Source organism: Gorilla gorilla, chromosome 3 (assembly GCF_029281585.2).
Source record: "Gorilla gorilla gorilla isolate KB3781 chromosome 3, NHGRI_mGorGor1-v2.1_pri, whole genome shotgun sequence".
Lineage (NCBI taxonomy): Eukaryota > Metazoa > Chordata > Mammalia > Primates > Hominidae > Gorilla > Gorilla gorilla.
The window spans coordinates 210,925,442-210,942,826 of NC_073227.2; the positions used below are offsets into that span (position 1 = coordinate 210,925,442).

General features: G+C 44.9%; 1 protein-coding gene across 1 annotated transcript in view; it reads right to left on the reverse strand.

Moving 5' to 3' along the window:
• Window positions 1-406: 406 nt before the first annotated feature.
• Window positions 407-17,385, reverse strand: part of LOC115933269 (tubulin polyglutamylase TTLL11-like) — a 118,335-nt gene continuing 101,356 nt past the window's right edge. The window contains exons 4-6 of the transcript XR_008678746.2: window positions 6,328-6,409; window positions 5,948-6,104; window positions 407-970 (exon numbers count right to left, since the gene is read on the reverse strand). The gene's annotated coding sequence lies outside the window, so the exon portion shown is untranslated. The remainder of the gene's footprint in view (window positions 971-5,947; window positions 6,105-6,327; window positions 6,410-17,385) is intronic.

Genomic DNA, 17,385 nt, shown 5'->3' on the forward strand with positions numbered 1-17,385 from the left:
CCAGGTTAAAGTATTCTAAAATTTAGCTGACTTACTCTGTTCTCTGTAAAACAGGGTTGCCACAGAAAATATAGCATGCCCAGTTAATTTTAAATTTCAGATAAACAAATACTTTTTTCAGTGTAAGTATATCCCATGCAATATTTGGGATATGCTTATACTAAAACATTATTCTTTATCTGAAATTGAAATTTAACTGGGTATTACATAATTATAGCAGCCTGACCATAAAAGATATGTAGGCTGAGCAAAATTCTACTTTAAACTTCAAGCTTTATAATAAATGCATTATTAATCAACAAGTATTTACTGAGACCTGTGTAGATCCCCATATTTATTTTTAAATGTGGAACTAGGAAATCTATATAAAGAACATTTATAGAAATGAATGACTGTTCTATAGAGCTGAAAGGAAAACTCTAGCTTTTATTTTTCTCCCCAAACTTAAGCTTTATTTTACATTTGTATAAACAATAAAATTGCCACTCAACTTTGGAAGCACAGATCATAATATGAAAATAAAGCAAAGACCCCAGAAACATTTAACAGGCAACAAATCTTTGACATCATTTTACTATAGCAACTAAACATATAATAATTTAGAATGATCCATTAATTATAAGAATAAATTCTCTTACAAAGCATAACTATTAATATTATTTGACCATCATAAGAACAAACATTTTAACTAAAACACCATGAATACTTTACAGAAAGGGGCGAGTTGCAGACACAGTCCTTCTTGGATTTCTTTCAACACCAGGCTTTCTTCCCTTTTGACCTGAGCTGGGAGTTGAATATTTCCTCTCTTTGCCCTCTGACCCTCTAGTCTCTGAAGCATCTTTTGTACTAGAGGTGTGTGCAGAGACTTCCTGGAAATTTGGATTTGTAAATTGTGCTGTTGTATCTTCTAAGCACTGCAGTGATCTGGATATAGAGCTGTTGCTCTTGCTTGTATAAGTGTAATATTCTGATTCAAAAAAGGAAGTGAAAGGAAGGGAGTTGATTTTGGCTACAGAAAAAAAAAGATGACACTAATAATAAAAATAAATAATATAAAAATAAATAATAATTGTACTTAGAACTAAAACTTTCAGGTGTTTATATTACAAGAATGGCAGTCCACATAAGAAAATTAGGTAAAAATAATTAATATCTATTATAATTATTTTTCTTTAACCAAAGAAAAAGTATAATTTAAAGATGGCTGTTTAAGCATCAAATTGCAGCAATTGGTAAAAGTAGATATTAGTCATATTTATTAAGTGACACACAGTGATACTGAAGGCACTTATTTCTCAGCAACATCATTTTTTCCCCAATAAGAACATACTACATCCTAGACATGAAATGAAAATAAGCTTTAATTTTCACCACAGGAGGGCGACAGAGAACTGAGGGGGTACAGATCCATCAGAGGACCATATCCATGAGCCTAAAATGCTCTACTGTAAGACAAGAATTTTTAAAGAATCTCGGTGAAGGCTCCTTTTCAAAAAAACACAAAGATTAAAGCCTTTGAAATGTAAATCATTTTTTGCAGTTATTACATTGAGGACAAAGTTATAGTCGCAAAGTTAAGATTTTTATAACTATCCCTAAAATTGATTCTCAGTGACTCCTTGATCTACATATGTTAAGGAAAAAGGCAAGACACAGATATGTTTAAATAGTTTCCAATTTTTAGTAATCAGCTTCAATATAAGGTATACCCAAATAATGGTGAATTAAATGACCATGAAAGCACGTTATAGCAGATGCCCGCTCATCAATATGCCTTGAAATTAAAGGTTTATAAGGTGCATAAGGGCAAAGGTTTTGATGTTGCCATTACATTCGCAAAAGTATGTGAGGCACGTACAGCATGAAGTTCACTAAGTGCTTGCAACATAACCAGCACTAAATTTTGTTGAATAAATAAATGAATACTTTTGTATAGCATCTGTTCAAAATCTGATGTAAAAATGAAAATAATCCAAAAATATGCAAAACTGAAATTTCCCACATACGGCTGCCAATTCATACAAGCCATAAGATGAATTTCAAAATGAGAACATGACAATAAAATCAAGTTTCAAAATGGCTGGCCTTTTTTTTTTTTTTTTTTTAGCAAAACCCATGTTCAAAAAAAGGAATAAGACATCAAATGTTTTGAGAACCAAAATTTTACTGCTGCTTTTCTAACACCCTGTTGCTAACCTGAGCCCCCATCCTCTTACTATCAATAACAGATTTTCATCATCAAATACAAGAAACAGGCCGGGTGCCTGTCAATAACAGATTTTCATCATCAAATACAAGAAACACGCTGGGCACAGTGGCTCACACCTGTAATCCCAGCACTTTGGGAGACTGAGGCAGGTGGATCACTTGAGGTCAGGAGTTTGAGACAAGCCTGGCCAACATGGTGAAACCTCATCTCTACTAAAAATACAAAAATTAGCTGGGTGTGGTGGTGGGCGCCTGTAATCCCAGCTACTCGGGAGGCTGAGGCAGGAGAATCGCTTGAACCTGGGAGGTGGAGGTTGCAGTGAACTGAGATCGAGCCACTGTACTCCAGCCTGGGTGACAGAGCAAGACTCTGCCTTAAAAAAATAAGAAGAAGAATACAAGAAACATCTCATAAAAACAAAATAATCACTATTCTAACAAACCACAGTCCACAAATAAGTTTCGAAAAGTTTAAAAGAAAAAAAATTCATTTTAGCAACCACTCACTTTTAAGCTGATAAAACTCCATGGCTTCCTTAAGAAACAACAATCCCTTCGATGCTGAGCAGGTCAGTTTGGAAACCACCCCACCTCATTTTTCAGTACTTTTTTCCAAATACTTGAGTTGATCCTGAGGTTCTCTATTTCTCTCACATTTGATCCTTGCATGACTTACTGAAGTTGAAAAGTTATTTAAGAAAACAGTGGTATTCTTCACTCATGTAATTTGTTCATGTATCAAATAAAGGATGGAGAGAAAACTGGATGAAATACCAGAAGTTAAGAGATACATCAAAAACAGTACCGTAAGGGAAAAATTTATAGCTATAAATGATTATAAAACGTAAGATACTGAATCAACAACTTTACTCCTAAGGAACTAAAAACAGAGGGAAAAAGAGGGACAACTAAAAGCTAGCAAAATTTAAAAAATGATAAAGATAGCAGTGGAAATAAGTGAAATAGAGAACAGAAAAGCAATATCAAAAATCAACAAAACCAAGTTTATTCTCTGGAAAAGATCAAAACTGACAAAAATTTTATCTAGATTGACTAAGAAAAAAAGGGAATACTCAAATTACTAAACTCAAAAGAAAAATGGGTACATTACTAACAAATTTTTAGAGTAAAAAAAGGATGTAGGAGAGTACCATAAGGAACTATACACTAAAAAATTGAATAACCTAAATAAAATGAACAAATTCCTAGAAACAAAAAACCTACTAAGACTGAATCAGAAAAGTTGAATAAACCTATTCAGCAAGGAGATTCAGCAGGAAGATTGCATCAGTAATCAAAAACCCAGCAACAAAAAGCCTGGACCAGATGGCTTCACTGTTGAATTCTACCCAACGTTTAAAGCAGAATTAACACCAGTTTTTCTCAAACTTTTTCAAAACGTTGAAGAGGAGGTAATGTTTTCTTACTTATTCTATGAGGCCAGTATTAACTTGACACCAAGCCAGACAAAGGCACCATAAGAAAACTACAAGCAAACATCCCTTACAAATGCTGATGCAAAAATCCTCAACAAAATACCAGCAACTCAAACTTAGCAGTACACTAAAAGGATTATACACTATGAATGAGTATAATTGACTCCTGAAATAAAAGTATGTTCTAACGCATGAAAATCAGCGTAATATCACATTAACATAAAGAAGGAAAAAAGCCTCATGTGATCACATTTTAATCAAAGAAAAAGCATTTGTCAAAATTTAACCCACATTCATGATAAAATACACTTAATAAACTATAAATAGAAAGAAAACACCTTAACATAATGTCATACAAAAACACAGCTAATGTGGTGAAAGACTGAAAGCTTTTACCCTAAGAGCAAAAACAAGGATGCCTGCTTTTACTACTTCTATTTAATATAGTGCTGAGGATTCTAGTTAGTTAAAACATGAGTAAAAGAATAAAAGATATTCCAATTTTTTTAAAAGTAAAATTATCTGTTTGCAGATGACATAACCTTATATATTAAAAATCTTTTGGTTTCTGTGAAATAAACTGTCAGATGCAATAAATAAAATTCAGCAAAGCTGCAGGATACAAAATAATACACAAAAATCAGTTGTATTTCTACAATAACAATAAACTATCTGAAGAAGAAATCAAGACAACAGTATCATGTATGATAGCATCAAAAGAATAAAATACTTAGAAACCCACTTAACCAAGGAAATGAAAAACCTGTACAGCAAAAACTATAAACATGGCATGAACGTATTAAAGATGACAAATAAATGAAAAGGCATCATGTGTTTATGGACTGGAAGACAAAACCTTGTCAAGATGCCATTGTTAGCTATAGTCATCTACAGATTCAATAAAATCACTAAAAATTCCAATATTTGCAAAAATAGAAAAACCTATTCTAAAATTCAGACGAAATCTCAAAAAATCCCAAGTAGCCAAATCAATCTTAAAAACTAACAAAGTTAGAGGACTAACACCTCCTGGTTTCAAACTTACTGCAATGCTTCAGTACCCAAAACTTGTACCAGCATAGAGACAGACACAAAGACCAATGCAATAGAAATAAAGAACCAAAAATACGGTCATGATTTTTAACACGGGAGTCAACACTATTCAATGGGGAAACGATGGTATTTTTTAAATGGTGTTTAAAATGGATATTTACATATACCCATATGTATGTATATATCCCAGATTAGCTTTTTGTCTGTCATGTATGTGGCAGATCTATTTCCCCAGTCTGTTGACTTTCAACTTAGAGGCATTTTTCTCTCACACACAGTTTCAATTTTTATGGAGTCAAATACATCAGTCTTCTATTCAGTGACTTCATGGGAATGGTGTTTCATTTTAGGATGATAAAGAAGTTGTAGATATGGATAAATTAGATAAACTAGATGGTTGGACAACACTGAATATACTGGATGCCACAGAACTGTACATTTAAACATGGTTAAAATGGTAAGTTTTATGTTATACATATTTTACCACCAAAAAAGGGCCAGGCTTACATTTTTATATGTTAGGGGTTTGGAGTACCTCTAACATTTATTCCCCTCCAGGGGAATAATTTATAAACACCTACACAAGAAAAGTAGATACTGACTTCACAAATCTCCTTTCAAGTCCCACAGCAGGGGCTGTCTGGGAAAGCTGAGGTGGAAAAAGTCACATAAACTTGAGGTCAATGTGAGACCTCCCATCCCCTACTCTGGAATCAGTTGGAGGAAGGCATGCATGCAGGCTGAGCTGGAGAGATGAGCTGGGGTCGGCAGAACAGTCCTCCCATGAGCCTAGACATTAAGTGCTCCCACATGCTCCCAGGCATGTATCAAACCAAGAAAGCAGCTAGGAGGGTAACACATCTACCTGTATACAGGGAGCTATGAAATATCTGAGCTGCGCAAGTGATGCACAAGCAGACAGAAGCAGTCTGACCTTTACACAGTGACCTGGCTCAAATAATTTCAGGCTCTCATTAACCAGGCGAGCTCCACTTTCTCTCTGAGGTAAGTAAACTTGAGGGGGTAAAGTGGGAGTTGAGGATAATGGAAAAGAAAGCCTGGTAGTATTTCTTCTAACTGTTATAAATAAAAAGTAAAACATAGATGCCGTTTCTCGGGGCCCAAATGTTAGGTGAAAAAATGTTTGTCATCTCAGTCATGTGATGTGGACTTCAGCAGAGCCATACACACATGGTCATTTATCCTTTCGCTCTGCATGTTGTGTGCTTTTTCAGTTTATAACGTACCTGGTCCACTCGTCTCATCACACTAGCTGCAAACAAGGCCACTGAATGTCACACCAAGTGGCCAGCATGTCTGTGAAGGACAGAAAGTGCGGCAGCCAAACAGCTGGCAGAGGCCAGCTAGTAAGTACCCGATGCCCACTCCATAGAGGACTCCACACTTAAAAGACAAGATAAGCAAGTGTCAGGCTGCCTCACTAGTTATCCCCCCAAATAAGAAAATAAAAGTAACCCCTCCAGGGAACGTATTTGTGTGTACACACAAAAGTACATGCACACAGCTACATGCAAAGGGGAAAGGCTGGGAAGGAACCAAATCCACCTCTGAACACCAGTTACTTGTGGGGAAGGGGCAGATGAAGCCAACTGTCAGCATTACTCACCTTTTCAACTGATGAGCTTGCATCAGTTTTGGCAATTTCTCATAAAAAGGCAATTTTCACTCCTTGGGTGATCACCCAGGTCCTGCAAAACAGAGCCACCAACAACCACCTGCACCACTTCCCATGAGGCCAAATAATGGCGTCCCTCAAAGCTCAGCCCTCCCACCCACCTCCCAGTCCTGTCCCATGAAGGGGGTTGCCGGCCTCCTGGGGTGCAGGGGTCCAGGCCAAACCCAACCTACAAATGGTTGGTGAAACCAGCACGTATCCAAGGGCCTTTTCCCCACCTGGGCCATGTGCCGACTGCATAGATAGGCCTGTGCTTGCTCCCCCTAGGACAGAGATTCCCTTTTCTTCCATTGGAATGAGGGGTGGGGAGATTTGATGGTGTCCTGTACAGGTTGGATGTTAATCTGATATGGTACTCTTGGAAAAGCTTGCCTGAGTTTGGCGCTTTCTCAGCACATGGTGTGTGCTGCCCCTTCAAGCTGCAGAAACCCCAGAAGGTAAGTGCTAACTGCAACCCCCATTTACTGGTGAGCAGAGATCAGGTGATCTGCAGCCAGCCAAGCAGCTGCTAAGTGGCCAACAGGCTGGATCTGCATCTCACTTGCAGAGGCCCTGCCTGGATGCTGGGGCTGCCCTGAGACTTCCTCCTCCTCCTCCTCCTCCCCCTCGCCCTCCCACTCCTCCTCCCCCTCCCTCTCCTCCTCCCCCTCCCCCCTCCCCCTCCTCCCCTTCCCCTCCCCCTCCTCCCCTTCCCCTCCCCCTCCCCCCTTCCCCTCCCCCTCCCCCTCCCCCTCCTCCCCTCCTCCTCCTCCTCCCCTCCTCCCCTCCTCCTCCTCCCCTCCCCCTCCCCCTCCCCCTCCCCCCTCCTCCCCCTCCCCCCTCCCCCTCCCCCTCCCCCCTCCCCCTCCCCCCTCCCCCTCCCCCTCCCTGGGAGGCCGAGGCGGGCGGATCGCGAGGTCAGGAGATCGAGACCATCCTGGCTAACACGGTGAAACCCCGTCTCTACAAAAAAAAAAAAAACCAAAAAAAAATTAGCGGGGAGTGGTGGCGGGCGCCTATAGTTCCAGCTACTCGGGAGGCTGAAGCAGGAGAATCGCTTGAACCCGGGAGGGGGAGGTTTCAGGGAGCCTCCTCTAAACAGAAAAGACTGACCCCCAGTCAGTGTTTTATTTTCCCTGATGACCGCAGGCCATGAACTTATGGAACAATAAGGTAATTAGGCTCTTGGACCCAGGGAAGTAGCTCCATGCCACCTGCCCTCATTTGCTGAGCATTTTGGTTTCTCGGATCTGCTACTCAGTTTCCAGTCTCTTCCTCCCTGCCAATGCTGCCAGCGTGCCTCTTCTGCAAGCAGCAACCGCCTTCCACCTTCCATTCTCTACTCTTTAGCCATCATCTGGCTGGACTTTTCAGAATGGACTGCAAAGGAGAATAAACTGGCTGAGTCTGAGGGTGCACTCACGTGCAAAGTTGCAAGCTTTAATGTACCCATCTTGGCAGATTTTGGCTCCTTAGAGTTCTTTCTCATTTGGGGATCTCATGTGCCCTCTGATGAGGTGGGCTCACTGACTGTCTGCGCTGGTGGCATCTGGCAGCACCTTATCACGTGCACCTAGGTAAGAACCTGGCTGCACCTGATGCTTAGCCAAACGGGGAACCCACAGTTCTGTGTATCAGGTGATGTTTAATCTCTGGAGGTTAATGAACGTGAGGGAGCGATACTATCTGGGACTCTCCACATATTGCGTCTGAGTCACTGAAGGAAAAGAATGTGGGGTCTGTTTGCTGGGACTGGACACCTCCATAATCACATGCTCCATGAAATGCAGGCAGGAGATCTCGCTTTCTACCTCTGGGATGGGAGTGTGCAGTTTCAGAATGAGACTAGCCCACACAACTGACTCTTTATTTGGGAAAGAGAAATGAAATCAGATGCAGCAATTTAATATCCACTAAGATGATATGTTAATCACAAACACTCTTCTGGTTTTTAGAAATGTGAATGTTATTTACACTAGGTTAAAAAACCTGAATATCCAACAGCATGACACCGACTAAAGAAATACTGGCGCACTCTGGAACCTTGCACACCACTTATTGGCATGGGAACAATGGGAACACGCCTATGCAAAGATGTGCATGGAAATTAGAAGAATGCAACACTGTAGAACAGATGTGACTAGGTGCATGATCAAGAGCACACTAGACCAAGCCTGCCTCTGCACACACAAGACTGCGCCTGAGTCTGCACCACGTGACGGGACCATTGTGGAGCAAGCCGGGGAGATTTTGATGTAGGCAGCAGAGGTGTCACTTAGGGACCAGACTTCCGTGGGAAACCACCATCTCCTTCCAACCCAGATGCACTTCGTGGGAAACGCGAGCAGATGAAGGTCATGTAGGAGATGAAAGAACTCGCTCCCCAAGCCCATAGGCCTTTGTCCTCCACCCATGGACCGAAGCATCCTGTTAGATGAGGGCGCCCGCAGCGAGGGCCGGCAGAGAACCTGCCACGGAGCAGGTGTCTGTAAAGAACTGCTGACTGTCACTGTCCCTACTTGGGGGCCACTGGGGGATCTGATGCATCTCACTACCCTTTGTAAAGGAATTATTGAAAATGTCAGCCCTCTAACAAGGCATAGGTTGATTAGTTACAGGATTTAACATTTCTATTTTAAAAGGCAGCATTGAAGAATGTCTTTACAAAGGCTGTACAAAACCTGCCACTTTCTTTGTCACACAGATTGACTCATGTGCAATGCAGCCATTTGAAGAAACACTGGCATTTACCAGATGTAAACTTATTAGCAGACGACAACTAGAAATAATGTGCTGGATGTGCCCGTTTATTTATATGAATATAACCATCTCTCTAGATGCATCAAAAGATACACAACATGAGACACAATTTATTTCTACAAGCTTATGATCAGGTGGTCAGGACAGGGAAAGAAGAGGAAAAAACTTTAAATCATGGACCTTTATTCTTAGACACCTTTATCCTACATACACAAGGGACATGCATGGTTGAAATAACGGAAACAAGGTGGATAAAAGTGAAAGTAACTTAAACTGCTTTACCCAGGAATGCCCAATTCAGGTGCTGCAGAGAAGAGCATGAGAACCGGGTGTCTTCAGGACACATGTGCATCTGGGAGCAGACTGGGCGTTCATCAGCAGGGAGGAGCAAGGCCTGGGTCGGGGGACACTGGGGCTGCTGTCCCAGAGGCTGGCAGTGTAGCCCTGAACCCCCAAGACTTCACTGAGTCTCCCCTCAACCGCCTAAACCAGAATAAACTGATGTAGCAGGACTCCTCAAACACTGTGCAGGGTCTCCATGTCCTCGATGGCCCCTGATGAGCCACAGTACCCTCAGGTCCTGGTGAAGGAGCTGGTGCTGCCTCCTGACTTTCCCCACAGGGGGTCCTGCAGCTCATCCCACACAGCCTCAGATTCCCTCTACAGAACCTGCCCACAGATGTCTTCCGAGACCGGCAATACTGGGAGGCCTGTGGCCCAGACCCAGGAGGAACCAGCTGAGAGGCTCCGTGGAGGTATCGCTGATGGTGTAACCAGAATGAAAATGCCCACTTCTGTTCTGCTCCCTGAGAACAACTGTCAAGCCAGCATGAGTTTCCAGTTGGAACTTTTCCTTTTCTCCCCATGTTTGTCGCTGTTTTAATGGACATTGCCTGGCTATTAAATCCCCGATGAACTCACTTTGAAAATTATCTATTGCACTGGGCACCCTTTCAGGAATCACTGAGTGTTAATTTTCTCAGTCTGAGTGATAATTTATGAGTCAAACAAGGACAGATCTGAAGCCAGAGGCTGCTCCTGTTGGGAAATCCCTGAGGATGGTGTTCCGGGGAAGCCTCCAGCCTTGGGAGTCCCGTGAAACTGAGCCAGCCCAGGTCATGAAGGGAGCTGGTGCCAGACACTGACTGGGGACCTGCTGGCCTCTGGGCAGATCGCTCTGTCCCTGCACTTGGCCTGCCAGGTATCCCTGTGCAGTCATACCAAGTCCTGTGCTCAGAAGGGCCTCAGAGCAGTTTAAGGTTCTGCTGCCGCCCCTGGAAGCTCATGATTTTGAACAACAACAAAAAAAAACCCACGTTTTCCACTAGGCCCCACACATTATGTGGCCTGCGCAGCTGTCAGGCTGTGGCCACAGTGCTGGCATCTCTCACACAATGAAGGCTGCTGGAGTCCTGGCTGACTTGTTTTGACTCTTTTGTGAGGCCCACACCTAAGCTAAACACTCACGTGCTCCCAAGCTGACTCCCCACACTCTAAAGCATGAATCTGCCCCTTCAGCTGGGAGAGGGTCCTCGTGTCATCTGGATTTTTGGAGAGAAGGTCAAGGGAGCCTGGGTTCTAGTTCTTCAGTAATCAAGAGTAAGGGTCTTACCTGTTCACAGGTCCCTGTGGCTGCTTTACAGAAAGCAGGAAGTGGCCACTTCAGCCACACGGCTGCATTTCCAGCTCAGTCCAGGCAGAGATGCACCCTGCCTTGCACCTCTGCAGATCCTGAGGGGAGTCCTTAACTGAGCCAGGGCGAGTCCTGGGGGCACTCTGCCCCTGTGGACACTGCCCCTGGGCAGGCCCTGAATCTCCTCTGCTCCCACACTCTAGAGTTCAACAGGTCTCAGGGGCTCTGCCTGAGGACTGCCCTTCAACCAGGTATTCGTAATTGCCCCAAGACCCAGGCTTGCTGAGTCACTCAGTTACTTGAATGCCTTTTTCACAAAGGGATGACTGTGCTGCTCCTTCTTCCTTCCTTTTTGTTTGCGAGGCCACAGGGAAATCTGGATCCTCTGGTGAAAAAGCAAATCCAGTTTCTTCTTCTTCTTCTTCTTCTTCTTCTTCTTCTTCTTCTTCTTCTTCTTCTTCTTCTTCTTCTTCTTCTTCTTCTTCTTCTTCTTCTGCTGCTGCTGCTGCTGCTGCTGCTGCTGCTGCTGCTGCCGGTTCTTGTAAATGTCCTCACTTGGTTTCTGGGCAGCAGCTTCCTTGACTTGCCTGGGGAGCGGATCTGAGCTGCATTTACCAGGCCATGCCCAGGGGAAGTGATCAGTGTGGGACCGTGAAGCTGGATTTCCCCAGGAGCTCCCTCCAAGCTTCTGGGATGATGATAAGACTCGGGATGAACCAAGGATCTCGAACCATGGGACAATGTGAAGTCTAGACCCAGTGGAGGAAAAGAAAGGCTACGGGAAGGGCAGGCTTCACGTTACTGAGCATCCGCTACCTGCCACACACTTTCACGTGGCCTTATTCTGTGTGTTTCTCACAGCACCCTTGAGAAATAGAGACTACGATCACATCTTTTACATAAAAGAAAACCACCATCCAGGGAGGCGAAGTCCCTTGCTCACAGACTGTCATGTGGGAAGCTCTCTGGATGCAATGATGTCCTCCAGTTGCAGTACCAGGCAAGCTGTCCCAGAGTTCATGGAGCGGAAAGGCTCGAGAAGCAACTGAGGATGCTCGAATCACAGGTTTATAAAATCCATTCGCAAAACACAGCAAGAAGCTGAGGGAAGGAGATGGGAGGGCCATATGACCTGATTCCTGTGCTGTCAACATTCATCGGTTCTCTTCTTTCTCTGCTAGTCAACCTCACCCACTCAGGTGTGGCCATGAGGACCAGAGCCGAGGTCTGGGCAAGAGTGCTCACAGCTGAAGGGCTTATGACACACACCGGCTCAACGGGACAGACATGGGACAAGTGTGCCTGATCATGGTGGAGTTGCCAAGAAGCAGCTGTTGCACTGCCATGGGTTCTACGTGTTTCTTGGGCAGAGGACGCATGGGACCAGAATGGGCACCAGGAATGGTGGAGAACAAAGGCCCCGTGGTTCTGCATGTTTAGGTGTCTCTTGTATAAAGGCACATTGTGAATTGAACATTTAGTGCCCAGGAGCCTCATGCATATTAAGTATCTCTTGGCCCTTGTGTCTCTTCCTTCCCACATGTAACATACCTGTCCTCTGTAACTATCTATTCTGAACGTATCTAAAAACCATGTCTTGCCTGTGTTATACAAACCACATGCATACTCACGTTCTCTGATGTAGCTGAATGTTTCCTAAGGCCAGGGCACATTTCAGGGTCACATAGAGTGGAGAGAGGGACCAAAATAGCCTTGCTCTGTTTGACTCCCAGCCGAGATGTCTGCTGGGCAGCACTGCCTCTGTAGGCTCTAATGGGGGAAGGGAGCTCAGGGGAGCCTCTGGGGCTGGGCAGGCTACCAGAGGGTGTGGACATTTGGGTGGACCCTGATGGATGACTTGGGTTTCCTTGGGAGGAAGTGTCAGGAAGGGCATCTGGGGCTGAGAGCACTGTGTGAGCAACAGAAGGAAGGAAACCGTGGCTGTCTGGGAAGGGATGGTATGGGGGACAGGGTGAGACTTCTGGCCCTGGGTGCTCAGATGAAGACCTGGGGTTGCCTAGTGGCTGGAAACACACACCAGCTGTGGCAACTTGACCTCTGGGATGTGAGTGTGAAGGCAGCTGCTGAGAACGGCTGTGGATTTGGAGATGTGGCTATAGGGAATGGGCAATGGATTCATCTGGGAATTCTGCAGGCAGTGGCCCATAGAGGAAACAGCCTGGAAATGAGACTGCAGATACGTGCTAAAGAGGCTGGAGGAACAGTGACCCCAGTACAAGTTTATGGATCTTATCCACAATCTAAAGAAATGGAGGCCAAATGGCTTTTGAAATTCTAAGATACATGCAGAGGAAGAGTAATGCTTCATGGGAGAGCCAGACTCTTACTGGCAGTGACGCTACACGGTAGAGCTCTGTTCCTCCTCCCCATGTCTGTGGTTGGGGCTGGGGTGGTGCACAAACATGACGCTGATGAGGCCCAAGCATTGTTGGAAAAGAATTCAGCAGCTGCCACAAGAATCTTGAATCCGTGGGTGAAGACCTTGACTTTCTCTGGGACCAATGTGGTCAAGAACAAAGTAAAATCATGACAACAAACACCGTTCAGTTTTCCAAATATAAGCTATTTTAAATACTCTACATTTACCCTCAAAGACTGACATAACTTAGAATAACTTTTATAACAGCAAGGATGAGAACTAAAGCTTAAATTGTAAATACAATTTTATTTATAAAAACAAAGTTAGCTTCAAATATTTTATGAACTAGTAGAATTTTAACCTTTTGTCACATTTCCCAGCAAAGTAAATAATTCTTTTTTTCACTTCTAGTCTGTCAGAAGAAAAGTCTTAGCTGAAATGGCCAGAAACTCTGAGGCACACTCTGGAGGCTGCTTCCGGGGCACCTCGGCACGGCCGCTTTTCCATCCCGGCCCTCACTTGATGCTGTCCAGCAGGGTTGAAATTGCTTGAGATGCTTGTTCCCAGTGCAGTAAGGAAATAGCACTTGAATGTAAATTTAATTTCCTCGGCAAGGTCATTTTTATTTTTTTTAAATTTCTGCAGAAAGTGTACACTCGCCAGCAGTTTTGCCACAACAGTATACTGAGCAAAGGAGACAGGGTCATTTATAACCTGACGCATCCACCCTACTGCTGTGTCCAGTTTCCAGTGGCTGGAACGGGACCTCACATTCTGTATTTGTCCTGATTGGCTAGCAACTTAGAACTTTTTTAAAGAGGAAAAGGCAGAGGAGAACAAAGGAAGGAGGAAGTAACTTGTGAAATGCTGAAAAAAGTAAAAACACCTTCGAATAAAGAAGAGGAACAGGCAATGACCTAAAGCTTGCTTGGACTAGTATAAGCATGCCAGGGCAAATATTTAGGCTAAATTGTGGGAGCTAAGAACATAAAGTATATTGATTTCTTTATTAGGGCTAGCAGATATTTAAAAATGTTAGCACAGGTCTTTGAATGAATTTTGCTTCTAAGAGAAGTTACTATTTATTTCTAATGAGATGGGAAGGAAAGTCTTTGAAGAGGAAACTCTACTTTTTACAGAAGTAGGAACTTAGACTTACAGTTTGCACATTGACAAACTTGTTTTCCTTCCATACACGAGGGGTTTATGATCCTCTGTTGCAACTGATTTGTCTTATGTAACTTCAAGAGTTACTCGTCTACCTACTTACTATTCTGGACTTTTCGGGAAATGGCAATTTGCCTTCCTATTTAGTGGGAGGGATACTGAGACTGCACTTTTTCTTACCCCAAGAAGTGCACAGTGTCATTGCAATGTCAACATCAGGGAGATCTCAGCCAGTGTGAAATAATTAGATCGTCCATTCAAAATTCTTAGTTACATCTTTTTAATATTTTCTTCACACTTCTTAAAAGCAGCTTAACAAGAATTGCATTAGTCAGGGTTTTCCAGAGAAACAGAAAAGAGAGGAGGAGATGTCCAGAATTGTCTCGTGTGATTACAGAGGCTACAATCCAAGGAAGAGTGGCTTGAGTCCAGGGGCAGAATTCCCTCTTCCCCTGGGAGGTCAGTATTTCTTCCTTTAAGGCCTTCAACCGATTGGATGAGACCCACCCACATTATGGAGCATAATCTGCTTTACTAAGAGTATACTGGCTTAAATGCTAATTTCTTCTGAAAAATACCACAGAATAATGTTGACCAAGTACTGGGAGAGGCCTTTTCCTTCATCTTTTGGTAAATTGCAATCCCTGGGTATATTCACATTTGAAACTCAAATGTGGGCATTGGCTACTGCAGGCCTTTCCCGGCTCAATGGAGTGCAGACAGGGGAGGCACAGGAGTGACTCCACTGTGTGAAGAGAAGACTGATGAGGGCCCATGTGGCACCTCAGGTAGGGTCTGCACTGTCTGGACTATGGTCAGGCCCCTGCCTAAACCAGCCCTGCTCTCCAATGTCCCCAAGGAATCCCTGAAACTAGCATCTCATGGAGGAGATAGATGATGCAGGAGGTCCCCTGTGCCCAGAACAAATGGTACAACAAGGCCCCTCTGTTCCCCAAACTGGTCTCAGCAAACTTTCCCCACAGCTTGGATCTGGGCAGGTCACAGGGCCCAAACCTCACGACCAGCAGTGCCGGACCAGGGGGCTAGAAGGGCAGGTGGAGCTCTCTGATGACATGGTGGAGAGGAGGGGTGCCAGGCAAGGGGTGTCCAGGCAGGGGGTGTCCAGGATACTGTCCTGAGAGCCTCTCCAGGGACAGGTGCCCTTAGGGGCAGAGAAAAAGGCAACCGGGGAGACCAGAGGAGTCTGATGCAGATAAGGAGGGGCTCTGTCCAGTGATGTTTCTCCACAATGAGCTCTCCCGAGGACAAGCAGCCTGCTTTATAGGCGAACCCCATTGCACAGTGAGAAGACGAAGACTTCAGAACTCAGTTCCCTAGAACCTCTTCTCTCCCTGCATAGTCCGGCCCTATTGGTCCCTTCTGGTCTTGAAGGTCTTTAATGGAAACAAACCGCAAGGCCAAGGCCAGACCTGCCTGCCCTTCATGCCCATCTCCAAGCAGCAGTTGAGTGTGGACTCTGCCTCCCCTGTCCCCCGAACAGTGAGTCCCCACCAGCCCCTCCAGGGACACAGTGCCAGCTCTGCAGCCTCTGTCCATTCTTCTGCAGGCGGGATGGGCACTGTGGCTGGAGGAAGGCTCCTGATCCACTGCTTTGGGGGAATCTCTGATTTAGCACTTCACAGGGAACCCAACAGAGATCCAAAGCTGAGTACTGATTCAGAGAAAGAACATTTCTGCTAAGCTTAGGGCCTCAGGGAGGACAGATAATTATCTAAAGTTGACAGAACAATCAATTTTCTGGGTCTGAAGTTTAAAAACAAAATCCCTCTCCTTTGAAGGCAGATTAGCCATGGAAACACCTTCTACATTGCCTGCCTAAATGGTTTGTCTCTGCAATCAATCTCTCTATTCTTTAAAACAGAATTAGGATAATTTGCATAATTGTTTCTTGTCTCAGAGAAATCTTACGGGGAGGCTGTCTCCAGATAACCAGCAGCCTGGGCTCCAGGCCGACGCCAAACCCACAGGCAGCCTTGCGGTAAGGCTCCAGGCTCTAGAGCCAAAGGCTCTAGGTCAGAGGCTCCACCTGGGACCCCTGCGCCCTCCCTGCCAGGGCGGCAGAGGGAGCCACATCCCTGAAAGCCTCTGGCTTAGGGACCTCAGAATTCCCACCTCTGATAAGGTAATGAAATGAGCCAAAGTTGGTAAAAATCTGTGAACAAACTGGCCTACAGTGGCTAAAACCAGAGGGACAAAAATAATGTGATAAACCCCCAAAACCAGCCATCCTGGGAAGTTTCAAGGGGCTGCTGTGCTCCTGACACCTCCCCCACCTCCTGGAGCTGCCCAGGTGAGCAGACAGAGTTTTGAGAGCTGGTACTGAGACTCTGTGCCTGGAGACAGACACTGGGCAGGAACCCTCAACTTTCCTGTCCGTTTTGCGCAGTGAGTCAGAAACAGATGCTGGGGAGCAGCCAGCAAGCAGAGGGCTGCCTGTCTCAGAGGCAGGAGCATCCACCTCAGAGGATGCCAGGTGGGGAGATCCTGGACTGTGCCACCCCCAGGGAGGGCACAGGCACAGCAGACCTCTCAGCAGGAGCTCGGGGGTGGAGTAGAGACCAAGGATTCCACAAGACTCCCCACTGCTCCCCATTCCCTAAGGCGCAGCAAAACGTCTCTGCTTCCATGAGGACAGTCCAGATGTCCCCAGCTTCCCCTAGAGCAGACAGAAGGCCTGAGGCCCTGGGAAACCCACGTGCCCACTGGAAGTGGGGAGTAAAAAGACAGAAGGGACCCGTCTGGAAACAAAACCAGTCAAGAACCAGACTCACCACTGCTTCAGAAAATATGGGGAAATGTGAGCTTGAATTTCATAAAGCACAGTCAGCAAGCCACGAGGAGGGCCAGCGTCTGATGGACAGGGAGACTGCAGACCCCAGGAAGCAGCAAGAGAACAAGGATTCCCTCTATGATTTCCCACGGCTGATGCTCCCGACCTGGTTTCCCTTCACTGGTGCACCTCCTGTGTTCCACACTGGATACTATCCTGCCAATCCACACCCCCCGCTGGCCTTCAGTGAGGTGGAACTCACCACAGTCTGGCCTCTTT